Raw genomic sequence first — 27,877 nt, forward strand, 5'->3', positions numbered from 1 at the left:
CTTAAAAAGAGGAAGGATTTATTTTGAACAACGATTTTAAGATTTCAGTCCATCTTGGTGGGTGAGTGTGGAAGACTAAAGCAGTTCAGTGAAGAGCTTCACAGCATGCATCATGGAGACAGAGGTGGAGTACCTGACCTGAGAGTTGGAAAAGAAAATAAACCTTTTATTACCTTATGAGAAATTTTTTGCAATTGCATTTTTTAATTTAAATTAAAAACAAGCATGCTTCACATGTCAATCCCAGCTCCCTCTCCCTCCTCTTCTTCCCTGCCTGCCCCGAGCCACCCAGCCTCCACCCCATTACCCCTCTGCTCCCCAGGGAGGGTGAGGCCTTCCATAGGGGATCTTCAAAGTCAGAGAATTTTCTCATCCATGTTGACATGCTAATTGATGATATCATTTTTATATCTTGTTCAGGCAGTCATATTGTTGAGATCTTCTAGGCACAGCTTCCATGCCATATACATACATACATACATACATACATTTGTGCATATGACATTATCATATATTATACACACACAGCATTGTCAGGCAACAGACATCCTAATCCCAATATTGCCTTCTGGCTTTCATAGTCTTTCTGCCCTCTCTTTCACAGTGGTCTTTGAGCCTTAGGTGCAGGGGCTGTGCCATGGGTATTTCAGTTGGTGCTGAGCACCCCACAGTCAATGCTCTCTGCATTTTGACCGATTGTGGCTTTATGCATTGGTTTCTATCTGCTGACAATTTGTGTCTTTCTAGTTCTAAGAAACCTTTATTAAAAGGACATTCAATGATTTGTCCACTCACCTGTAGAATTCTTGATTGTTTCCAGGTTTAGTGATTACAAATAAAAATGTCAGAAGCATTATTAATTCACAAATTTGTTGTGGACATACCTCTTCTTTCTCCTGGATAAACACCAAGAAACTATTGCTTGCAAGAGTTTTTACTTATTATCAACTATTTTTCCACATTCAACTGTCCTCCGCAGCACAGCAGTGTGAGCACTGAAGCTACCATGAACTACTGCTTGTAGCTGCTGCCATCACTTTAACAGATATAATGTAAGCGATTGCAGTATGTGCTCACATCTTACTTTAATCTTAATTTAAATTTATTATGTTGATGAATAACAATGTTGACGATTTTGTAAACAATTTTCATGTAATTATTTGTCATCTTCTAAGCTTAATGAAGTCTTTTGTCAGTATGTATTTATTTTAATTTTTAAATTGATTTGTTAGAGAAATTATCTACATTATGATTATTATTGTGAACAATATCTTCCTTACTATAGTCTTTGGATTGATTTTTTTGTGGTATGTAAAATGTATGTTTCAGAGGTTGATTTACTTGGCAGAATTTCTTTTCATTGATTTAACATTTTGCTGAGCTTTTCTTGGAATATCAAGATGGATAATCACAGAATCTTTGAGAAAACTTGTTCTGGAATTATATCCCATTTCTTTACTTTATTGAATTATGAGACCTCTCATAAAATACTGATGCTAAAGGTAATACCATTGAGTACAACATCCTTCATATTCTATTTTATTAATGGTTTGCTCTTGAGAAAAGAGTTCACACTTTTCACTTTCATTTTCTCTTTATTTCTGTTTTAGCAAATATACTTCATCAGATTAAAGAGTCTTTTTCCATTCCTGGGTTCCTAAGAGGTTCATAAATATTCATGGACTATTATAGGCATTTTAATAATATAATTTCTTATTTATTATTGTGGTTAATTATAATAATTTTTAATATTGAATTGTTTCCAGTTCTTAAATTAAGTTGGAGCCAAGTATGACACCTTTGGGTGGCTAGACACAGGGTTTCATTTTGTAGCTCAGGCTAGCATAGAACTCCCAGATTGGTGCAAAATCATCTTAGCCTCCAAAACACTGACATTACAGGCATGTGCCACCTTCACTGGTCTTGATTATTATTTTTGGACATTGGTTCATTCTGTGAATATGTTGTTCATGTTTTTTATGTCTATGTTCGTCAGTCAGATTGCTCTACAGTTTTATTTTTAGAATAGTGCTTGATTAAATTGAATGACATATTTGTGATAAATTTAGAAAATGGATATAAAATCACACCTTATAAAATATTCTCTGAAAGAGAAAATAGTTTGGTGTGTGTGTGTTGTGAAATTTCATGTATATTGGTTCCTTTCTTTGTTTGAGTCACTTTCGTGGGTATCCAGACCCTTTGACCCATTTGATGTGACTAGGTCAGCACAAAGGCTGACCGACTAAAGGAAGCCAAGGACCACACTGAGTGGCTGCCTGTGCTGTAGCAACACTGGGTGGGTTTATGTGGTGGAAGTGATTTTTCTCATGATGCCTTGGCTTCCGCTCTCTAAAAGCAGAACCTGAGACAGACTTGGGAGCAGGTAGTTTACCTAATGAGGAGTGGAGAATAAGCGAGAAAACGAAGAAGCCCAAACTGCTGTGCTGCTGATGTTGCTGGAGTGGGCAAAGGGGGTCGCGCCTTTAGAACTACACAGAGGATGAAATGGTACACATTGACCCACTCATATGAAATCCGGTTGTTTGGATTATTCTTTGCTGCTAATTGCATATTGTATTCAGACTGCCCTGTGTGAACTTGGACAACCACAGCTTAAGAATCTTCTGAAGCAAAGGGAAGGGGGATATTTCACATATCATTCCTTATTTCCTGGATATTCCTGGGAACGTTTGGCATCTTTACACAAAATCACATCAGCTATTACAAAGCATTCCATCTCCCAACTTCTGCCACATAAATTGACTGTACTGGATACCACCAATACTTACTTCTTATAGCTATCTTGCTGGAATTCTAGGGACAATGGAATCAAAACTTTTCTGAGTAAGTTAATTCTTTAATAAAAGACCACTTTAAAGTATGAAATGTGGTCAGAGAAACCCATATATTTCTAAATGTTAAAAATATACAGAACATAAACATTTCTCTGGAACTGCCCAAATACTACAAAGACTTCAGTGAAAATGATTTTTATCAGTACATTAGCACATTCCCTTTTGTATTACATGTTGAAAAGAGTTCAATTGGAACTATGACAGGAGAGTAGTGATTAGGAAAATCGCGATTGTTTCCCCATGACTTCCCTTCTCTTTGATGATTAATTTTATAGAGCCAGTTTTGTTTGACTGAAGGACAAATTTCTCCTCAGGATGATGGCAGAGATCAGGTCGTGACAACCTTAAGTTACACCACAATGTTTAAAACAGCGGATTTCGGGATGTTACTTGCTTCAGTAATTTCATTTTACAAGTACCATTTAGCTCCACTTTGAGTGCAAATGCAGGTAACTTACTGTGTGCAAAGATAGCACCATTTATGCAGCAGCACCCATGAGATACAGACTCATAAATAACTTATTTCTAAACATAAACAGGAAAAATATTACCTGTAAACTTTCCAAAGTACATTCTGAGTTACTAGATGCAAAACTATACTAGAAAAAAAAGCAGGCTCAGGGACTTATCAAATACACTAAATCAATAAAGTGTACCACTCTCCTATAGACTCCATTAGGAGGAGAGCAACTAACACCACAATTCCGGTGGTCTCATCAACCTGTTATCTTACCACCTAGTGTCAGTGGATAAATCGGTAAAGAATACCTGATTGTTCCCAGTGTTTCATCTTTGCTCTATCCCCACTTAAACTGTCTCCATCCATCTCAACTCTTCAACCACCAGTCTATCCATTTGGATCTGTTATGCATCTCACCTTCATGATCCTACTCCTCTTGAGCTTGACTCAACCCTGCAGGCTCAATTCTGCTTCCATGTAGACCTCGTGAGTCCTCCAACTACATCCATTATTATCCTATTTAACCAATTTCACTTAACTCTCTTTTTTATCCATATTTGCTCTCTGCCTGCCGGAATACCTCTTTGAACTGTGCTGTGGTCTCCGGAACTCATTTGAAGCCATTCTTTTCCTACATACAAAATAGAAACAATCATTGTGTGATTACACTAAGGTATAAACTGAGAAGGTAACATTTATTAGTAACTAGTATTGACATAAAAGAACCTGTTTGACAATGGCTAGCTAGCTAGCTATCAAGGGAAATTTGGATACTTAGCAAATTATAGCCACGGAAATGGATTTGGCTTGTGAATTTGTTATTATTCAGCAAGTTTTGACATTGTAAAAATATGTAAATATGTTCATATGCGTTTCTGGTATGAGTGTGTTTATGACAATGCTTTCTGTTCTTCGCGGCTTCTCCATCTCATTTGAAGAACGACCTTTCCCATTCAGCATCCAAGCCAGAAGTTGACATGTTAAGGCAGCAGCCTCTGCCATAGCTGTTCCTCCAAGTGTGTCCTTCCAGCTACTGTTGCAGAGAACTGATTTCCTCTAATAACGTGGAGTTTTGTTTCTTTTCTCAAGCAGCCCTAGTTATTCAACCAGATTTATTGGAGCACTTACTAAATGATTATATCCCTGAGCACAATGATAAAATTGTATTCTTAACTCAGAGGGAGATAACCCATATCAAATTGATTCTACTTTAATACATTTGGCTTTCTCTTTTCATCCAGGCCCTCCTACAGAAATCCAATTGAATTTTTGTATTCACCTTAAAAGCAATAGAACACAAAAATAGAAAAATAACATTTGGTCACCCATTAAAGAAAACTAGACAAAATGTATAGCACATTTTCAGCTCAGTGTATGGCATTTTTATGGAATAAAAGCCGGTTGTAATTGCCATTTAGTGGTACTTCCATGGTGGGCACCGAGAAGTACTTCATATGCACTCTTTGTAACGTTTGTCATCACATCTGTCTGCCCTGACTAATATTCCATTTGCCCCATGAGAAAACTGGAAGTTCCTTCCACCTTTACAATTTTGCAAATGTTGCTATTTCATTTTTTCTGAATGCAATATTTTACACTGTTCTTATTAAACAAACACTAAATGACTAATTCATAATTACACTGTAAAGATTCCTCTCCAATCTGAGGACCCAGCTTCTAAAGTTCCCGTTCATGTTTGTCTCATTCCAGAATGATTTTTGCATGTGAAAATGTATAAAATAGAGGCAGCATTTCATATCCATAGTTGCTTCAAGCAGAATATCTTTATTTTAACTTTCTTTAAATAACAAGTTTTCAGATAAAATTAATTTAAAAATTCTGAAAGTTAGCCACATACGTTGAGTTTCACATGAATGTGGAGAGCATATTATAATTCTGTGACATTTCCTCTTAAAATTGCCTCCATCTCTTAGATTCCCAATCATTAAAATATGCCTTCCATGTTCCAGTGCTCCCTGAGTTACAGAATTGGATTGTTGTTAGTCAGGTGACCAATAGCAAACTCACTGATTGCACTAGAATCTTGGTAATAAAAGAACATTTCATTTGTTTGTTACTGTGTAATGCTGAGCAATTTATCCACTCCAGGAGCTGTGTTTCTCACCTGTGAACTAGAAATGATGTAGTACAGTTTTTCAAGGGCTGCTTTAAAGATTAGTTAAGTTTGAAGCTAATACTCCTCCCTCATGCTAAGTAATTGATAGCTGTTATTTATAATGACAACTGTCTGCCTCTATCATTTATTTTGTGTTATCTTCAACAATGTCCAATGCATCTTCTAAAACATGAAGGGGGAGCCATCCTCAGAAACTTCTGCATATCTGTTTTGGGTATTATTAATGTCTTTACTCTTTAGTCAAATGACGTGTGCCTTAATGTGTAGCCTTTAGAAGTGTGATTTTCTCTTTCTGTTAGTGGGTGTGCTTTTAGACAGTAACTCATGGAATAATAACTTTGCTGAATTTTTGTTTTTCTGTACTTCTGACATAATGCAGTTTATTTCTCTCTCGTTATGTGTATGCTCCCCTTTGTCATCATAATGTATTAATAATCAATATATATTAATAATCAATTTATAGTGGGCATATGCATAGCAATGTCCTCCAGCTATATTTAGCTTCTAGAGCAGTAGGCACATCTCCCTGTAATGCAATTGGTGTATGGACATCATAGCAACAGCACTGTCTTTGTTTTCGGCCTTATTTTCAGTCACCTTTTCTAGGCTCCTTCTCTTAGAAATAGGAAATTCCACACAGAGATGTATTAGAAATGGTTCATATATGATGCAAACTTATCAGAAATTCAGTGGAAGTTCTCTATCCAGGAGAACAGCTCATTGCTGGCTTGGCCATCATCCATTATGATCTCAAGGTGGCTTTTGTGGGGGAAAAGAATAAGGGTTCCTTATTTTTTTTAAATATTTTCGTCTTTTCCTGGCATTCTCAAAATTCTGTTTTCTTGCATCTTCCAGGTTTATTATTATGGATTTCTTTGTAAAAATTATGAACTTCACAGAAACAGTCATTTTGCTTCTTGCTTCTAAGTACTAGATCAAATTGATGGAAACAAATTATGATAATGCTTCAGAGACCAGGCTTTCTACCTTTTCATGTTTATCAAATCAACAGAAAATAAAGATTGTTTTCCCTGGCTGGGGAGCATGTTTCCTTGGCTGACCTCAAACTCATTGTATAGCTGAGCATGGACATCATTGCCTGATGTTTCCGCCTTTACCTTTCAAGTGCCTGGGTTAAAGAAATGCTAATAATCCAAGATGAAATTTTTGTCAAGGAAATATTTATGACCACTGAGTATTTGTATTCAAATAACTTATGTATTTCTAGAAATTACTGAATTAATGTATCTTATCATTTTGCTATAGTTCCTCTGATTTACCTTCATGAAAACATACTTTTACTTTTGAAGCCTTGACAATACTTATTAGGATATCATTACTGTTTTATATGTCACACTACTGGCATGCACTCAGTAGGACCCTATTCCCCTGATTCTTTCATAAATTTAATGTTGTTGGTATGGTAAGCTGTCAATAATATAATTATAGTTTCCATTATGGGCAATGTTGTTATACACTGGGACACTTTTATTTTTCAAACAGTAATGGAAACTTCAAGAGAACAGAGTGCATTGCCTTCCATACCCCAGGAACAGAACACATTCTTAATCAAGAAATTGTACAGCATATGCTATTGAGGCAAAGAAGAGATGGAAAAAGAATAATGTTTAACACGAATGTAAGGGAAACCAATAATAGCATGTGCCACAAAGTACATCATTTCAGGTATGCCAGGACATTTCAAAAGCTAAAATCCATGAAAATTCCTGAAATTGAATAGCAGAACATTATTAACTATCAGGAGTCACTTGTTTTGGTCTGGACTGAAGGCAGAACATTATGGTATATAGCGAGTTTCTTGTTTCCCTAGGGACATTTCAATTCGCTTTTTGCTGATTGTCATGGTATTGAGTATCCCTCGATTTCTGGCATAGAGTGATATGTTCTCACACTTACTTAGTAGTGGCATGTTTTGCTTCTTCCATTGTCTGTTTTTGGTCAGTCATATTCAGAAATGACACCATTTGTCCATGTAACACCACTGCTACATTTTTCTTACATTGTGTCCAGACTTGGGAGAAGGGCATTCTTGAAGCATTACGGCACTAGCACAGCTTTACTTCACTTTTTCCTGACATTAAGACCTTTTTTCTGTGAGTAGTGGTGTAGATGGCCTTGGTAAATTTGGAGACCATTGACTATGTTACTTTCATGTCAAAATCAATAACTAGCAATTCACTTTAGCCTATGCTCACATGAATAACTCTTAAATATTTTTAACACATAGTGAAGATAACACTGGAAATATGTTTTGAAATTATTATGTTTGCAGTGAAAGGTGATATCATAATCACATAACATCCACTCTAATGATTAATGTAAATTCTCAGAGAGTTTGTATATCACCATCCTGCCAATATTCCATTCTCAATGCAAGGATTGCAGACAAAAATACATTAAAGGCTTAAGAAAACCTCAAAAAATTTAGCGAAGTTATTTTTAAAAAAACTCCACCGCCCACAGGTTTATGTGACTTTGGACATTTGAATCAAATATCACTTTTTTAGATTGAGTAAATACTAAGGCAGAAGCCTTTAATTAAATCACCAGTCATTGTAATTAATGTCACAAATATTTCTTTAGGATAAGATTAAGACAACACAAATTAAGAGATATGACTTAGGAGTAGATACTGTGAATGTAGGAATAGCATAAAGAGACTATTTTTATTGGCCTAGGATGTGTCTCTATTTCATGCTACTATTACAAAATTTAGATTGGTTATTAGAAGTATAGATAATTTATTATCATCATCATCACCATCACCACAATCATCATCATAGAATTTTGGAAGCTGAGAAATCCAACAGTAGGTGGACCCTCATATGGTGACAGCCTGCTTGCTATACCAACCCATGTGGCAGGAAAAGACCACAGACACCAAAGTGGTCAAAAGAGAGGTAAATTCACTTATGTTTTTACTATAAGAAACTCACTCCCAAGATAACAACATTAATCCACTGATATGTGCAGAGTCCTCATGAACAAATCAAAAAAATCTACAGATTACTGCAGTCCACATTTAACTGAGTGTTAAGTTTCCAAATCATATTTTGGAGACACATCCAAGTCACAGTAGATGAGACAGAGGTGTCTATCTGAGATGAGAAGGTAATAAGTGAGCTAGGCTGTGAAAATGAACATAGCCATCTACAAAAACAGGAAAGATTGTATGTTTTGTGATATTCTAAGGAGATAATCATACTTATACAAGAAAGGCTAGATGAAAGGTAAACACACTGGAAAAATCTAGAAGTTGTTGATTTTAAAAGTAAATATAATGATAAAGTGTTAGAGGTAGGGTTAGGAGGATAACAAATTCTTTTATATAAATTTTTACAACTTGAACTTTAACATGAGGGAAATGGAAAGCCAAAGTTTGTTTCCAATCTGCTGTTTAACAGAATTCTGATTGAGTTTATGAAAGAATTTAAGAAAGTGGATAAGAAAGGTCACTGCAATATATGGTACATTTACTCAATGAAGTACTACTCAATGGAAAAAAACAATGAAATCTTGAAATTCACAGGCAAATGAATGGAACTAGAAGATACCATACTAAGTGAAGTAACCCAGTCACAGAAAGACAAACGTAGTATGTACTTACTCGTATGTCGTATGTAGATATTACATATAGAGCAAAGGATTACCAGACTACAATCCATACCTCCAGAGAAGTTAGGAAACAAGGAGGACTACGAGAGAGACAAATATGGTCCCATGGTGAAGGGAAAAGGGACAAGAGCTTCCGAACAAATTGGGGGAAAGGGGGAGGGAGGTAGGAGAGAGAAGAGGGGAGGAGAACATGAAGGATCAGGAAGATTGAGTCCAGAGATAAATAGAGGAGAGCAACAAAAGAGATACATCAATAGATGGAACCATTATAGGTTCGAAGAGAAATCTGGCACTAGGGAATTATACTCAGATCCATAAGGATGACCCCAACTAGGAGTCTAAGCAATAGTTGAGACAGTACCTTAAATGTCCTTCCCCTATAATGAGAATGATGACTACCTAAAATGCCATCCAAGAGCCTTCATCCAGTAGTTGATGGAAATAGAAGCAGAGATCCACATCTAAGCACTGAGCAGAACACCTGGAATCAAGTTGTAGAGAGGGAGGAGTGACAAACAAAGGGGTCAAGACCATGCTTGGTAAACCCACAGAAACAGCTGACCTGAGCAAGTAGGAACTCATGGACCGACTCTGACAGCTGGAGAACCAACATAGGACCAAACCAGGCCCCCTGAATGTGGGTTTCAGCTAAGAGGCCTGGGCAGTTTATGGGGCCTCTGACCATGGAACCAGGATGTATCCCCAGTGTACTAAGAGACTTTGGAAGCCCATTTTCCATGGAGGGATACTCTCTTAGCCTAGATACATGGGAGAGGGTCTAGGCCCTGCCCCAAATGATGTGACAGATTTTGATGATCCCTCATGGAAGGTCCCATCCTCCCTGGGGAGTGAATGGGTGATGGGATGGGGGATCGGGGGGGGGGACATGGGAGGATGGGAGGGAGAGAGAACTGGGATTGATATGTAAACTAAGATTGTTTCTAATTTAAATAAAATTTATAAAAAAAAGAGTCACTGCAGGAGGCTCCTAAACTCCTCCTCATTCAAAAGAATATGGAAGGAAGAAGATATGAGGAGTAAAGATCAACAAGATTTGAAGACCAATTTATATGTATGCTAATGTCATGGAAAAACACAAGGATTACATATGTCTCCTACTTAATTGGACATGTGACTTGGTAAATATTTACTCAACTAACAAATGTGAAGAGATGCTTAAATTTATAAAAACTAAGAAATTTGTTTTGGTTATGTAATTTTTCTAAATGGCATGGGACTTTTTCTTTTAAGACTATTTCATTTTATATGTACATGGTGTGTGTGTTATGTGTTGTGTGTCTGTGCTTGCATGCCATGTGTATTTAGGTGTCTGTGTCATTCACAATCTTTTGGATCCACCCTGGATACTAAGGGTAGCTTATAATCAAAAGATGATTAAAATTAGACAGTGGTTTACACAGAACAGGAAGTCATCAAAGACCTTACATCCTGGTACCACATTTCTAGAACACTGTTTAGTGAACTTTTTTCTAAAGTCAATTTAATTATATATTAGAATGGCTAAAAAGACTTGTTTGTTATATCCATTTGCTTGGAAAACTCTCTTCCTAACCATTTTACTCTGTGGTAATGTTTATCTTTGATGTTGAGGTATGTTTCTTCTATGCAGCAGAAAGATGGATCTTATTTTTGCATCCATCCTGTTAGTTTGACCCTTTTTATTGGTGAACTGAGCCCACTGATATTGAGAGATATCAATGACTAATGATTGTTAGTTCATCTTATTGTTGTTAGTGGTGATGACAAAACCAGATTTACACAATGCATATCCACAAATCCTATCCACAAATCCAGCCCTACAGACATTTCTAGAAGGAAAACTCCAACCCAAGGAAGTTAACTCAAAATAACATGTGCAATAGCTAATCTTACTTTACCAGATATCTTCTTTAGGTTAGGAAAGTTTTCTATGTTTTTGTTGAAAATATTTTTGTGGCCTTTGAGTTGGGCTACTTTTCCTTTTTCTACTCCTATTATTCTTATGTTTGTTTTTTTCATAGTGTCCCAAATTTTCTGAATGTTTTGTGATAAGAACTTTTCAGAGTTAACATTTTCTTTGAAAGATATATTTACTTTTTCCTATCATATCTTCAGTTCCTGAGAGTCCCTCTTCCATTTCTTGTATTCTGTTGGTGATATTTACATCTGTGGGTCCTGTTTGCTTACCTAGATGTTTCATTTCCATAATTGCTTCAATTTGTATTTTCTTTATTGCTTCTATTTCCAATTTCATGTCTCAAACTATTTTATTTGTTTCCTTCAGCTGTTTGTTTTTATTGCATTTCTCTGAGTGATATATTCATTTCCTCCTTAAGGAGCTCATTCATTTCTATAAAGTTGGTTTTAAGGTCTTTTTCTTGTGCTTCTTTTGTGTTGGAATATTCAGGGTTGGTTATAGTATGATTCTGGTGGTGACATATTGCCTTGGTTGTTGTGTCTTGTGTCCTTATGTGGACTCTAGGCATCTGGGTTTGGTGTAATTATAGGTTTTGGTGTCAATTTCTGTGTTTGTCTTTGTTGCATGAATGTTTTGTCCCTTGGTTTCTGGTTCCTCTCTGGCATTCTGGTCTGCGTATCCTGAACTTTCCATAGTCTGTGTGCTCTCTGGCAGTCTTTGTCCCAGTTAGAGGCTGGTACAAAGCCATTAGATGGCCTAACACTTGGGACAGGGTGGGGGATGCCATGAAATGAGACAGCTAGGAAGTATGGCAGGCAGAAAGCCTACCTGGATTTCTTGCAGTCTGTGTGGTCTTTGATGGAGTGGGAAAATTAAGCAATCTTTCAAAGGTTTATGGAAAAATCCTAGGTGTACTTAGATTATTCAAAAGAGAAAAATATAGATTTTTGTCTATATTTCAAATTGTATTGACAACATACATCTTCTAAAAATTATAGCAAAGATATCAGATTAAATAGTTTAATACTACTAATAAATTTCAAAAAGAATGCCTTAAAATGAGTATTTTACACAGTATAAACCATTAACATCTATCCCCTAGGGAACAGTTTTCCTAGGGAAAACCTGTTTTGTAAAAACTTCACTCAGCTGGGAGCATGGCTCAGCAGTAGAGAACTTGCCTGATAAGCACAAGGTTCTGTATTCCATCCTGAGTGCCACGAACAAATAAATGTAATTTTTGAGAAATCCATAAATTGCCCATAAAATTTAGAATTCATTGATTCCTTTAAACATTTCTCCCAGGACTTTGATTGGAATTGCAGTTAATCTCTCAATTTTGAGTACACTGTGCCCTGTAAAATTGATACTCCTGGGACATACATTGATTGTATTCTCACGAAGGATTCAATTCTCCAGCAGGCTGTGTACCATTCTTTAGAGAATGACACAGTCACAGTGTGTTTGAGAGCACCCTGGTATCAAGGACCAGGATTCAGTGAGTGACTTTTGTGAAATCAACTAGATATACCCTTTGTTTTCTCAATGAGTGTCTAGCGATGAGGCTAAAAAGTGTTTGTTAGAATTGAGGTTTAAAAGGACATTGCAGGTATGCCTTTTGACATAGTGCTTAACATAGTGTTATCTTTAAATAGGGTCTTTATGGTATTAGATTGATCTTGATTTAAACATTTTATTGGCACTAATTGTTATAGTATACATATGTAATTACTAATATATAACAATTATCTGATGCAGATATTTCTATAATGATTATATTACTATATGCATATGTAAGTTATAAAGAATAAAAATGAAAAACTCAACTAGTGGATTTTTAATAGACATATAATGCTATTGTAAAGTTTAAAACCAGTTAAGAAATGTAGGAGCAAAGACAACATCTCTTTGTGACATTACTTATTTTTTTCTTTGAGAGAATAGGCAATGAGTGCCTGAGGGGTTTTCAGTGATGTCTCTAGAGCAGAAATCAATTTCTAACCCCCTTTACCCCTAACCAAAGCTTGTTCAAAAGGAAAGTAAAGGCTTCTGTTGCACAAATTGTTTTCTTTGCATTCACATGCTCATTTTTGTTTCCTGTAATGCTATTTGCATAAGAATCAGAAGAGAGTGAAAACAGCAGGAGGCTTCTTGGTTGATATCTTCAGTGGAAGGAAGCTTTTGTTTCTCCTAATTTTCATTTTCGATGATTCCTGTTGATATCTCTCCCTTGATGTTTTCCACTGTCATTGTGTGTATGCCATATAAATAGTACACACACACATACACATACACACACACACGTAAATAATCTTCAATGTTTATGTTGTATATAGCCTTACACATATGTTGTTTATTTGAGAAAATAAAAATTTTTCAAGTAACAGAAGAATTAATAACTCATTGATGGCTAGATAAGAGCATGAAATATTTAGGTAAAATTCTAGCCATATTAAAGAGAAGAATAAATTTGAAATTTCCATAGTAAAATAAATGTGATATACTAATATATATGTTAAATATATGTTGTATAGTTATATATTTGTATGTATAAATCTATATATATTTGTATTCTACCATGCATATTCATGTATAGAAGTCTACTTTCTTTAAACCCCCATTTCTAAACCTACACAATAACATTTAACCTCATTTATTAATTTAATAAATACTTTTGAGCATCTGCTCTAGCCACAGTCATCTATTAAATAACATGGATGAAGTAGCAGAAATATCAACAGTGCTAGCCATTTAGGTGTGCTATTCCAGGACAGGTCCTAGAACTGGGGCATATATAAACATCTGATTTTCAAAATAGTAACAACAGCTAACTTTGACTTGGGCTGCTGATTTAAAAAGTCTTCTTTGGTTGAACACACACCACATCATGACTTATCATTAGGGAACCTCTAATGATATTGTTTTAGTCAACTTGCAATTATGGTACTAATTTATGAGTCTGAAAGTTTTATGCAAACTACCAAGAATAAAAATAAATAAATTTTCCTGTACCCTCTCCTATAGATGACTGGACTTGGAGGCTTTTGTGGAGGTCATTTGGAAACCTTGTACAGAGGAAACTCCCTGGAATCAACCAGTATGGTTCTAGTGAAGACTCCTAGTTATGGAGGAAGGGAGCCTGAATCAGCCATCTTCTGTAACAAGGCAAGGATCACAGTGGTGAGACTGGCATACCAATCCAGTTACAAAACCTTCAACCGACAATTTGTCCTATCTGCAAGATATGCAGGGGTAATGTGGTGCAAACCTTTTGGGAGTGGCCAGTCCAACTGGAGGCCCATGCCAAGCTTCTTGGATGTCCACGACCCCGAGGCTGGATAGCCCAGAGATCCCGCATAGAAACAAACTGGACTGGCAAAAAAACAGAAAAAGAAACCCACCACCACCACCAACAAACAAACAAAAAGTTAAAGAAATGATCCCTAATGATACTCTTCTAAACTTATAGATCAGAGATTGGAGTCTAGCATATTTGTCTTCAGAGAGGCTTCATTCAGCAATTGATGGGAGCATCTGTAAAGACTCACAGTCAAACATGTAAAGCCAGGAAATCCTCATAAAAGATGGGGAGGAAGGACTGTAGGGACCAGAAGGTCAAGGATGCCACAAAAACATGACCCACAGTATCAACTAAGCAGAGCTTATAGGAACTCAAATACTGAAGCAGAAATTGTGGAGCCTGTATGGGTCTAAGCTAGGTCATCCGTGTATATGTTATTTCTGTTTAGCTTGGTGTTCATATAAGACTCCTAACAGTTGTAGCTGGGGCTGTCTCTGACTCTTTCATCTGCTCTTGGAACCCTTTTCCTCCTACTGGGTTGTCCCATGCAACCTTGATATGAAGGTTTGTGCCTTGTCTTCTTGTAACTTGTCATGCTGTGTTCAGTTGATATCCCTGGGCGGCCTGTTATTTTCTGAAGGGAAGTAGAGGAGGAGTGGATCTGGGGAAGAAGGAAGAATGTGGGGAGGGACTGGGAGGAGTAGAAGGAGAGGAAACTGTGGTTGGGATGGAATACATGAAAGAAGTATAAATTTAAAAAAGTAACAACATTTTCATTCTACAGTAAAAAAGTATGATTGTCATAGATAAAGTATGTTGTTGTATTGTCTCTCATTCTGGATAAATGATCTCTGAATAGTTGTAGATTAGAACATGGTTTATTAGGAGTTTATAAGACAGATAGTTGTAGGTTAGAACATGATTTATTAGATATTTATAAGATAGACACTCCATATTTTTCTATGGAGACAATGAGTCATAATGGATTAGTTTAAGGAAATTTGAAACATATGGAGATATATCACTTCTTTTTTTCAATTACAGATTTTTCCATTTATTGTATCCTGTTGTATACATTTCTACATACCTATTGCTTTCAAATTTATTATTTTTGTACTGTATTTATGTCATATTAACATGTTGAGTGCATATGCAATAGTTACTTGAACAGCAGTTTTTCTCTTTGGTCATTTAAGCTTGTTTCTAATTTTCATTGTTGTAGACAATATATTTTGGATAAATTCATTCTCTTTTGTTTTTTTCTTTTCCTTATTCTATTCTTCTGATTATCATTAATTCTTTTTCTTCTTTTAATTTAGGACTTTTATTACATATTTGTTTAATTTTTTTGATTTAAATCAGAAACAAGCTTGCTTCACATGTCAATTCCAGATCCCTCTCCCTCCCCTCCTCCCCCGCCCCCCACCAGGCCCCCAGACCCCCACCCAATCTTCACTCCATTCTAAACCTTTTCTCTTACAAAGTAAAAGGCTATTTGAGATGGCAGGGAAAGGATTTCAAAGCAATGAGTACATTAAACTGTGTGGTAAGCAAGTCAGCATGACCCTTTCAGAGCAAATATTTTAAAAAGTGAACCAATATTTAATACACCTTCCTACATTCTCTCTCTCTCTCTCTGTCTCTCTCTCTCACACACACACACCATGAAAAGATGTTAGATATGAAACTGGCCTAAGGAAGTGGGTGGATGAGGATATAATAAAAATACCTTGAAACTAGAGGTCAGTGAAATATGAACGTGTGCCCTGGTTTCACCACTTATTTGTCCTAGCCTTTTGATTTGAAATCCCTAAGCTTCATCTACCTGCAATGTTGTAACAATGTTCATTGTACACTATCTCATAATGTGTTACTGCAAGATCAAAGGTAGAAATTAGATATGATCCTGTTCTAGGAAAGTGCAGAACTAAGTATTGTATCTTCTTTCAAGAAATTTTCATTAATCAGAAAGTAAAATCAGGGACATCAGTTCAAAGGCTGGAAAGACTGTTTAGGAGGGAATTGCAGGTTGAATTGTATCTTTTCAAAATTCCTATATTACAGTTGTTAAATTAAATTTTAGAGACCAAGACTTCTCCAAAATACAAAGATCAATTGAGGCTTAATGAATCCACTCAGAAATAAAGGATCAGTTTTGGGGGCAAATGTCTTGAGCCAACAGAAATATGACCAAGTAGTAGTTATAAACATTTCAGAAAAATCTTAGCATTTTATAGTAAGAATGTGCAGAGAAAGTAGTTACTTGTTATTATTAGAGAATGGGGAGAGTGGAACAACATGGAAGAAGAGTTTCAGAATAAGATCTCAGTCCTTAAGACAAGTGTTTACTGCTACCTGATTGGCTGAGGTTGTAAGCAACAAGCCAAGACACCTGACCTGGGCTTTTAGGTTACCAGCTCAATACAGGCTTAGGAATATAGAACTCTCTCTACATTGGTTTGTCCCAAAGCACCTGTCTAAAATTTTGTCTTTTCCTTCATCATTGTCCTAAAATGAAAATTAAGATATCATATTTTCCACTTTGTTTTTAAGACAGCATCTCACTATGTAGCCCAGGCTGGCCCGAAAAGTTCAGTCTTATTGATTGAGTCTCCCGAGTGCTGAGACAGTAGTCATGAGCCCCCGTGCTCAGCTTCAGAACCTTTTCTTACCCGAGTCCTGAAATACAGTGCTTTAAAATGTGATGTGATTTTCAAATAAGGTCATTTCAGATGTAATTAATTATGATGGGGCTCTACTGAAGTACTGTAACCTTATTCCAATGTGGCAATTGTCCTTAATAGAGGCATATGGACACAAAAATAGACAGGCAGAGGATAGACAGTATGAGGACACACAGTAGAATGTCACTGTCTTTCACTATTCCACAAGCCAAGGAAAGAGATATAGAGCAGGCCCTACTCCCAGTACACAGAAACAACCAACCATACTAGCATACTAATACTGTGACTTAAGGTTTTACCTTGCATAACTGAGAGATAATAATTGTCTTATGCAAACCAGTATATTTGCAGCACTTTACAATGACAACCTAAGGAAATAAAGTCTATAAGAGAAGAGAAACCAAGCCAGTCTATATGCTAAAAAAGTAACCAAACAATTAAGAGATATTGAAGATGCTGTGTGTGTGTGTTCGTTCTCTAACAGATTCCTAATGCCATTGGAAACAGCATACAGAGACCCATAGCTATATATTATAGATATTACATGCAAAGCAATAGAGACCTTGGAACACACAGCTCTAAAAGAGAGATCTCCATGAAATTTCCATCCTCAGTGCTCAGGGAACCCCATAGTGATGAGGCAGATGGACTGAGAAGAGAGTGAGGATGGAGGAAACTGGGATTACAACTGAGCAAAGTTCATAGGAACTCACAGAGACTGAAGCATGTATACTGGGCTTCCACAGGTCTGCACCAGGTCCTCTGCATGTATACTATAGCTTTCAGTTTAGTAATTTTATGATACTCCTGAATGTGTGAATTTAAGATCTCTGATTCTTATGCCTTCCCTTACAGCTCTTTTCTGTTAGCTAGTCTTGTCCAGCGTCAATATGGTGGTTTTTGCTTTATCTTATCATATTTTATTTTGTTATGTTTTGTTGTCATCTCTTAGAAGCATATTCATTTCTAATGGGAGACAGAAAAGGAGTAGATTTGGATGAGAGAGGAGTTGTGGAGGAACTATAAGGAGTAAGGGAGGGAAAAGTGGGAAAACTATATTCAGGTTACATTGTATGATAATAGAATCTATGTTTAATATATGGAAAAAAAGAAAATGGGAGTTTAATTTAAACTTTTTTATTTTTGTGAATTTCACATATGTATACAATAAAATATGATTATATTTACAATTTCTCACTGTATATACCTCTCAACATACTCCCTTCCCAAATTCATGTCCTTTAAAAAAATAACCCATTAAATCTAGTTAGTACAGGGTTGTGGATCCATCCATCCACCAAAGCACGGAAAACCTACCAGTGACAACCTGGTAATAAATCAGTGTTTCTCCACCCCCACCACAGTCCCCCACAACTACCAATGGCCAATAGTTCCTCAGTAATGAGTGGGGCCAATGAGTGGTTGATCTTCCGCAAGTCTTGTTTGGGTAGCCATTGCTGCTGTGACTTCATGAGAGGGATATACATATTCAGAGAACTCCTCCCTATCCTGCAGCTCTGCTCATTTTCAGTCTCCTCTTCTACAGTATTTTCTGAGCCTTGGTAGTGAGTTACGGAGAATAATATAGAAGTTCTGTCCAGAGTCGTGCACTCAGTGTCTCACGATCAGCACGGGTGGCTAACTGCTTCACATTGTAAAAGCCAATGTGAACAATGTTTATATAGACTTAGCAGCACAGGTCTATATAAGCATAAATATCTAGGAGGCATATTGACAGCACGATTATTCAGCAAAATAACAATACCAGGTTCTACCTTCAGTCTATGACTTCCCCAGTCAAGGATTTTTGGCCAGGAATACAGTACCAGGCATGGCATTCCCTCTTGTGGGTCAGGTTTCAAGGCCAGTTAGAAAGTTTTAAGTTATCCAATAGCATCAAGTTTAGAGTTTGAGATATTTATAGACCTTATAAGAGAAAAAAACTCCTACAATTGAAGTTGAGAAAAATGAGAAGCCGAATGATTGTGTAAGAGTCAAAACTGTACTATTTTTATGCCAATCTTTCCCCATCTCCTTTAATGATAAATATTCTAAGGAGAATGTTTCCAACTTTATTTTATTTTATTATCATTCTCCTTTTTCATATGACACCTGAATAAGAGGGCATATCATTAATTTTGACTGAATGCAGTATTTTGAATATGACACATTAAAAGAAATTCAGTGTAACTTTTTCCTTAAAGTATGTGATGACTCTGTTCAAATCCAAAAGCAACAAAAAGAATTGGCTATAATGTCATGATAATAATATAGGAAGACAAATTCAGAAAATATGAAGAAATTCAATTTTCATATACATTGGTATAGTTAATAGAAAAATAATGACTTGATATTATGAGTATTGCTTTACGATTAAAATTAGTTCCTGTGCCCAGCTAATGTAAAATGTTTTCCAAGCCACTTTAATTGTCTCTACATCCTCCTTCCTTTTATCTCTCTTGTTCCCTTATGTGTTATTTTTGTGGCATTGGGAATTGTGCCCTAGGGTTCAACTGTGCATGCTGGGTCATCCTTCCAAAGCACTGAGCTGTAGAGAATTGAATTATACCCTTCCGTACCCCCACCTTTTACTTTACTGTCTGTTTTGAGACAAGGTCACACTAAATTTCCCAGACTGGTTTTGAACTTGTTTTGTAACCCAAGCTGACCTACTTCAGCTGTCTGAATATCTGAGAATACATTCCTACACCACCAGAGAAAGTAAATAAGATATACATCTATCTTCCAACACACTATTATTATTATTTTAAAAGATGATTATCTCTAGCAAATGCACAGAGCCGGCCACAGTAGCTAATGATTGCTGATTCATTCCAATTTATTTTTTACAAACATTAGTAAGCAGAATCCCAAGAACCATCTTTTTCTATGAGGACATTCACCCCATTGATTTGAGGTTCATCTCTATCTATCCTTTCTGGCCATCATCAGTAATGAAAAGTAACTATACTGGTTTTGTATAGTAATTCCAACCTAAGGAGTTTATTGAAACATGCATTTTCTTCCCATCAAGGAGGCTGGCATAGCACTACAGGAAGTTAGAGTTGGTTATTCCCTCATAGATCAAAGTCTGCTTGCCAGTGTTATATATATTGACCTGTCCAACTCCCTTTTCATGATTGATCACTTTGCCACCCAGAGGATTTCCCTGTCACTCTGTCCTAACAAAGTTCTCTATAAGGCTTTAGATAATTAAAGGCCTTATTTATTTTTACCTTGGAAAATCCTTAATTTTCCAGGAACAAGGAAAGCCCTACACTCTGGGAGTTGTTACTTTTGCTAAATAACATTGATTTTTTCCCCCTTTATTACCAAAGGAGGCCCTTAGATTGTAAAGGATTGCAATGTATCTACTTTTGCATTTAGCCTCCAAGGTTTTGTAGTTTTGTGGATTGACTGGTAAAAATAATATCAGCAGTGCTCTATTGACTGGAGCATATGGAGAACTGTTATTTTTTAAGGATGGACAAAGCATTAAACTTTGCCTGCCATGAGCTGTGGTGACTTCCTGGCATGTACACATGACATATGACAATGGAATTGGCACAATTGTGTGAACAGGAAGAAGAAAGGGCCCAATAGGTTTCCTGATGTCTGTGTCCCTGTGGCATTTTTATAAGCCAAATTACCATAAGACCTTCTTGAATGAAATTTTCCATGGTTACATTTATATTGCCAGCATTCAGGCTTGATGTTACAAAAGATTAAAGCAATACTAAAGGACTTCATAAATCCAGATTGCACGTTCAGCCATAGCTTTGCAATGGTATCTCTAGAAGGAAGGACAACGACTTTTTCTATTAATCAATTTCAGTATTAACACACTGTACTTTAAAACACATTTTACTGTCTTTGGACTTGAAAACTGTGTGCATGGGTAAAGACATGAGGTTTATTTTTCTCATTTCTTTTGTGATTTAATACGTCACAAAATGTGACATCTTAATCTTGACAACACTGATACTTTTAGGATATTTCTCTTTTAACATTATACAAGCTCAGCTAGTTTATTTGGGATCTTTTCCTCTAGTACCTAACTCTCTTGGAGAGAGACCAATCTTAATGAATTACAGAATCTCAAGGGAAGAGACTGGAGGGTGTAAGAAGGAAGAATCAAGAAGTAGACCATTGACCTTCCCAATTTCAAGAGAAAAAACAAATTATTCTCAGAAACATATAGAGATTTGTTTATAGAATCACAATCACGTATTGAATAAAATTATTTTCCCAGGATGAGGAAATCATATTCATTTTATGACAAATTGCATCCTTGAAGGCAAATACTATTGTGGATCATTTGAGTATATGGATTGTTAAGTATATATGTATAATTCAAGAATGGTCATCTTCAGTGAAAATTTTAAAATAATTATGAGAAAATGATTTTTATTTAATTTAAAGATAATACCCAAACAGGTACTAGAAGATGATAGATATATTAATGACAAGGAAGTACAGATAAACAAATAATCAAGACTCATTACATGACCTTCTAGGATTGATACTTACAGGAGGAAATGATCACAGATAAACACTATGCATTATGTTGCTGCTTGCTCCTCTTCCATTTGATGCTATAAAGTCATTTTCTGCCTCCTCACATATTCACAGACTGTGGTCCAATGTGTCTAAACTCATTTCTAGTACCTATTCTCACATTCTTTTCTCTAATTAAGGTAAAAAACTCATTGATAGTATCAAAGGCTGCTTGGATTTAATGATGACAAAAATGAAGAGTTAATTATAGCTCCACTCTATCACAGATTTAAATATGAAAATGATAATAAAGGACAATTGTACCTTTTGCCAGATATGAATGCACAATTTAACTATGAGAGAAATTAAAATAAATTTCACTTGACCTCCAAAGTAAATATTTATCACCAGTCCCAGGTATTTATTGCTGTGTAGCAAACTGCTCTCCAACAAAGAGTTTTAAGGAAAAAGAAGTCTTTAAGGTTCTGTACTGTGACCTGGGATATGTGTTTTGTAAATTGTCACAAAGTTGTTAGATAGAGAAGGGGTCACTAAGCACACCACTCATTGATGATGGCTGCACTCTGAGAGCCCAGGTGGGGTGCTGAATGAAGAACTTGCATGTGTTCTCTCTGATTGTCAGCTTCCCCAGCAGGGTGGCTTGGCTCCTGATAATGGATCCTAAGAATGAATATTCTAGGAAATTGAAAGTTGTACAGCTTCTTAGGACTTCATCCCAGTAGCCACTGAGTACCACTTCTGTCACGTTCAATTGATCCAATAGCTGATACACAAAACAGGAAATTAGACTCAGTCTTGTGATACAGAGGTAGCAAAATGACTTTAAAAGTAATATAAGAGGAGCTGTATTTAAGGCCACTTTAAAACCAAACTTCCTTCAGAAAATGATTTATTTAGTATTATACCATCTCCTTCTTCCCTTCCTTCCTTCATTTCTTCCTTCTTTCCTGTCTTTTTTCTCATTTCTTTCTTCTTATTCCTCCTTATCCATCTCCTTTCCTTTTTAGTCTTCTTTAGTTAACTGTAATCATAAGACTAGATTCCATCAAGAAATGTGAATAGAAGCAACATACCTTCCAGACACCTTTTAATACATTTATCTTCTCTTGGTTTTTCTTGGATCAAACATTATCTGTATCACTAGAACCATGAAAGCAGAATTATCTCCCTTAAAGTTTTCAAGATTTATACCTTAAAATTGTTTCATAAAATAAAAATATGTTAATTTCATTCTATGCTCTGCATATGTTCATTCTAACTCTTCCCATGTATGATATTTATATTGGTTGAACTATTGCATTTATTGACCTTTTCATTGTACACATTTCTGAAATATTTATGTAGCACACTTTGGTTTATAATTCATGTTCTAATATATAAAGCATTCCGTTTTCACTGGATAAATAAACCTTTTTAGATAGAGGGTTGGCTAAAGAGTAGCGAACTTTTAAGTCTAGATTTGTGATTACATAATATAGGTATACCCTGTAGCTACAGTGAAGCTTTTCATTGTAAGACCTGATAAAATACTCAACTTCTAAAGTTGATAGAATGCAAGAATCAGCTTGCCTGAAACATTTCCTCTATAGAACAGCAGGGACTAGATGATGGTAGATGTGTGTGTGTGTGTACTGCTGCCAACATAAACCTTTCCATTCCTATGCATTTTCTTTCTCAGAAACCAGGAAAAAGAGAAAATTATTTCCTAAAGAAGCAGCCTACAGAATGGGAAAATATTTTACCAACTCCACATTTGATAGAGGACCAATATTCAAACTATATTTAAAAAAGCCTCAAGAAACTAGGTATCAAAAAATCCAAGTAATCCATTTAAAATTGAGTACAAATCTAAACAAAGAGTTCTCAGTATAGGAATCTCAATTGCATGAGAAACACTCAAAGAAATGTTCAACATCCTTAGCCATCAAGAAAATGCAAATCAAAATGACTCTGAGATTCCATCCTACACGTGTCAGAATGACTTAGATCAATAACACAAGTGACAGCTCATGCTGGTAAGGATATGGAGCAAGGGAAAAACTCCTCCACCGCTAGTGGGAGTGCAATGTAATACAGACACGATAGAAATCAACACTATGGTTCCTCAGAAAATTGGGAATAGATCTACCTCAAGACCGAGCTATATTATACTTGGGCATATACCCAAAAGTCACTCCATCCTACCACAGAGACACTTGCTCAGCTATACTCACTGTGACTCAACTTATAATAGCCAAGAACTGGAAACCTAGGTGTCTCAAAGAAACTGGAGGCATAATTGTAAAATGGAGTATTAATCTGCTGTTAAAAATGACATGAAATTGTCAGGCAAATGGATGGAACTAAAAAACAATTCATCTTGCGTGAGTCAGAAAGACAAATGTGATATGTATTCATGTATAGGGAGTTATTAGCCCTTAGGTAAATGATAACCAAGCTGTAATCTGTAGCTTCAGAGAGGTTAGGTAAAGAAGAAGGGTCTAGGGGAGGACACTTGAATCTCCCAGGGAAAGCGAGTTAGAATAGATTTTGTGGGTGCACTGGGGATGAATATTGACAGGAGTGGGAGGGATCAATTAGCAGGTAGGATGGAGGGAGAGAATGTGGAAAGAGACAGCTGGAATTGGAGGACATTTGAAGACTGTGGAAACCCAGTGAAAAGGAAACTTCCTAGAATCTATGAAGGAGGACTCCTAGCAATGGGACATGCAGCATCTGAACTGACAAACTCTTGTAAATACCCAAGGCTCCTAGTGGTAAGACTGAGTTGCATTCAGTTGAGTTGTCAGTCAAAGGGATCCTATGGAGATCCCTAAATAACCTAGGCTAGGCCAGAGGGTTTCTCTCCTTAAGCTTCCCATTGCCAAGGACAACAATCACACAGCTCTTTGAGCATAGAGAGGTAAACCTGGTACCTACATGAAGTCTTCACCCCTACATTCTACTCTCTTTGAGCATAGAGAGGTAAACCTGGTACCTACATGAAGTCTTCACCCCTACATTCTACTCTCTTTGAGCATAGAGAGGTAAACCTGGTACCTACATGAAGTCTTCACCCCTACATTCTACTCTCTTTGAGCATAGAGAGGTAAACCTGGTACCTACATGAAGTCTTCACCCCTACATTCTACTCTCTTTGAGCATAGAGAGGTAAACCTGGTACCTACATGAAGTCTTCACCCCTACATTCTACTCTCTTTGAGCATAGAGAGGTAAACCTGGTACCTACATGAAGTCTTCACCCCTACATTCTACTCTCTTTGGTGGAGGAAGATACTGTGCAAGCTTGCAGAAGAAAAATGTAAACACAAACCCAGCTACAAAATCTTTGACCTATAATCTTTCCTCTCTGAATGATGTGATGGAGTAATGTTGATGCAGAACTTGTGGGAGTGGCCAACCAATGTCTTATTTAACTAAAGGCCCACTCCATGAGTGGTTTTCCAGTGCTTGACACTGCTGGATGACCAGGAACTGGAGACTTAATAGCGCAGAAAGGGTAACACAAAACATTGCTGTTATAAAAAAAATGGAAGTGATTTTCAATAATGATGGCTAAGAAAGAAAAAAATGAAATAAACACATTTGTCTTAAAACCTTTGTGAAAATTCAGTAAGAAGTAACAGAAGTAAAGAGTCAAATTTTGTAAAAATCACAATATGAACTTCAATTAATTGATGACCAGACAAAATAGTTGAAAGAATTTCAATCACCGAGATTAGGGTCTTCATAGTAAGCTTAAAAGACATCTCTTACATTCCCGTGTAGGTAGTGGCTTCTACAGACAGTTACATATTGCTGGGCCTGCAAACCAAAGAAAATACAGTGAAGGATGTAAATAATAATCAGAAGCTATATTAATTTCTCAGGAATAATTGGGACTGGAAACAAGGAATGATTCTTTCCTCTTTCTCCTTAAGATGCTATTAAACTCCTAACTTCCAAAGAGAGGAAATGCTCTGTGATAGTGGTGATAGAAAAGGGAGAGGTCTCTTCTCTGAGAACTAACTTCAGGGCTTCTCAAACTAGTACACAGGTAAAGAAGGAGCACTTTCAAACTTTTCATAAAGTCGGTGTTATCCTGATGCTTAAACCAGACAAAGGCACAACAATAAACGAAGGATAGGCCAATGTAGGCCAATTTTCCCAATAAATATAGATACAAAAATTCTTAACAAAATAGTTGCAAACCAAATACAGAAAGACATAAAAAATCATTCACTGTGATCAAGTTATTATTTTGGAGATTTGCAAATTAAGCTGGGATTAGGTTAGAAGCTTCTTCTCTGCTAGCTAGCTTACATAGTGACAGCAGGTGCTATGTAGGCTTCCAGAAGTGAAAAGACATCAATAGCCTTACTTAGCTGTGGATTCTGAACGCTGTAGTCACATGTGCCCACTGGTAAAGTAGTGGTAGAACTATTGTGGGGTAAACACAAATTTTCTGATTGGATTTGATTTCACAGGAGGAGATCCATGCTATGTACTATAGATCTGCTCCAGGACTTATGGCATGGTGGGTGGATCATAAGACCCAAAAGGAATCTACTATTGATAATTTGGTAATGAGCATGTTGTCAAGTCACCTTCTAAATATTTATGTTTTAGCATGACCATAGAATATTCTATTTACAATGAGCGACAGTAAATGCAGACATTCACAACAGATAAAAATAATGAGAGTAAATGACTATGGAGTACTCTTTGCTAATTGAGACATCTATATCATTTCTGACAAAGTCCTGGGAATTTCTATAAAAGAATGCAAAAAGAATGTAAGAACCAGAGGAGCAAAAGGACTGCTGTGGAATATCGTCAGTTTCAAATAACATGACTCTTGCACCCATATACACAAAGCAATCAGTAGTCACCTGCACGAAGGCCCACACAAACTGGGGCTTATCGGCATTCCATCATGGCTGAAAGAGGGGATCATGAGGCACCAACCTTCCCTGAGGCACTATTTGTAATCGGTGGTTGCTAAGATGGAGTGGTCATATTCCTCACTGCCTAGCTACTGGTGAGTGGCCCTCACTTAAGGAAATAACACCCCAGAAAACCCTGCAACCAACAACAGTTAGATGCAGTGGATCACCAAAAAAGATATGATAGCAGGGGTTCTGCAGGAGTATGAATAAGATAAGAAAGAATGATGGGTTCATATGATCTAAATACATGATGTATAATCACATTTTAGCAAAATACATTATTTATAATTATGAAAGAATATATTTAAAAATGAAAAGAAGAGATGATTTTAAAAGCAATTCTGGTTCCTATGATTGCCTTCATTTAAACAGGGACTGCAGTAGGCCAGAAGGACTCCCGAGGGTGATCCAGGGCTTTGAGCTGTTTTCCAATGTTCCATTATTCTTCCTTTTTGAAGAAGGACACTACATATTTCCATTATAAACGTTCTGAAAATTCACTCCAGGGAAAAATTAATTTAAAATTTAGAGAATGAATCTTTGACATTGGTTATATTTTATTAAAAACTAACTAAAATGATGACTATCACTGATATTTAATGTATGTGGTGATAATGAGTAAAAAAAATTGCTCTGGGATAACCATTTTGTATGCTGTGAATATGTTTTAATACCATTGGTTAATAAGATACCTGTTTTGGCCTATAGCAAGGCAGGATAGAGCCAGGCCAGAAACCTAAGCAGAGTTATAGGTGAATAAGGTCAGATGCCAACTTGAGCCCAAGAAGCCAGATGCTAGCAGACCAGTGATATCAAGGGTTAATTTAAGTTGTAAGAGCAAGCTAGTAATAAGCTTGACAAATAGGTCCAACAGTTTGTAGTTAATATTTAGCCTCTGAGTGTCTATTTTAAAAGCAGCTGCGGAACCAGGCAGGGCAGCAAAGTCTCCTTTTACAAATGATTTCTCCATTTCCCCCCTAATTTCACTGTGTAGCATCTATAGATTCTGATTCTGTGATAGGATGAACTGGTTCCACTCTGTTGACTCCAATGTTTCTTGTAACACTCCACAAACAGCTTGCGCCTTGACCTGAAATACTCAAAACTGGGAGAAGTATTTATGAGTAGCACATTGATTGATTAAGAATAAATACTTTTTATCTAGCACATCTGAATACTAGAAAATCATAGGGAATTACCTATGGGCAATGGAGCTTTTCTGTAGTGGTATCAATTATTACACACACATACCTGAGAATGAGAGACATTGAAGACTTCTCTGACAAAAGCTCAAAAAAGGTCCAGACAGGAAGATATCAAAGAGAGTATTTAAAACTGACATGCATGCTCTCCATAGTTGGTGGTTTCAAGCAGGCATGGGAGTGAGGAAAGACTCAGTTACCATTAAGGACTGTCTGCTGCGATTTTAACCATACC

General features: G+C 36.4%; 1 long non-coding RNA gene across 3 annotated transcripts; it reads right to left on the reverse strand.

Moving 5' to 3' along the window:
* Positions 1-27,877, reverse strand: LOC121133213. Of its 3 annotated transcripts, none has more exons than XR_005870006.1 (5): positions 27,692-27,877; positions 25,226-25,316; positions 22,586-22,652; positions 3,736-3,949; positions 1-138 (listed from the first exon to the last, which is right to left on the reverse strand). It is a non-coding gene; the product is annotated as an uncharacterized LOC121133213 (long non-coding RNA). The 3 variants fall into 3 exon arrangements; XR_005870007.1 differs by lacking the exon at positions 1-138 and adding an exon at positions 810-896; XR_005870008.1 differs by lacking the exon at positions 22,586-22,652.

This window comes from Mesocricetus auratus, unplaced genomic scaffold (genome assembly GCF_017639785.1).
Source record: "Mesocricetus auratus isolate SY011 unplaced genomic scaffold, BCM_Maur_2.0 Super-Scaffold_100020, whole genome shotgun sequence".
NCBI lineage: Eukaryota > Metazoa > Chordata > Mammalia > Rodentia > Cricetidae > Mesocricetus > Mesocricetus auratus.